Source organism: Myotis davidii, unplaced genomic scaffold (genome assembly GCF_000327345.1).
Source record: "Myotis davidii unplaced genomic scaffold, ASM32734v1 scaffold508, whole genome shotgun sequence".
Taxonomy (NCBI): domain Eukaryota; kingdom Metazoa; phylum Chordata; class Mammalia; order Chiroptera; family Vespertilionidae; genus Myotis; species Myotis davidii.
The window spans coordinates 415217-415829 of NW_006299262.1; positions in this window are offsets into that span (position 1 = coordinate 415217).

The window sequence follows — 613 nt, forward strand, 5'->3', positions numbered from 1 at the left end:
ATCTCAGAAATATATTTTTCTTTCTTTTTTCTTTTTCTTTTTTTAAACAGCTCCTCCTTTATTTGTCGAATGGCCAGAAAGTTTAACAAGGCCGCGAGCTGGCACTGCTCGATTTGTATGTCAGGCAGAAGGAATCCCCTCACCCAAAATGTCATGGTTGAAAAACGGAAGAAAGATACATTCAAATGGTAGAATTAAAATGTACAACAGGTAGGCTATGTCATTTTGCTACTATTTTAGATAAAATATAATGGCTTTAGTAATTTTTATGTTACATGGCTATAATTATAATATCAAGTACTTCTGTTATCTTGGTATTTAACACTAAAATAAAATAAGAAATTTTCTAAGATTGTAATACCAGCATGCACATAGATCCTTTTATATGTAGATCATGGAAGTGGTTAACTATACTGAAATGAATGTTGGACAGTTCCCCCAAGACCTTATAGTTTTTTTTATTTTATTTTATTTTATTTTATTGTTTAAAGTATTACAAATAGTAGTACATATGTCTCCTTTTTTTCCCCATTGACCTTCCCCTGGTCTCCCCCACTACCCCCTGGCGCATGCCCTCACCCCCCCCCGCCCCCAATTATACTTCTGATGAGCA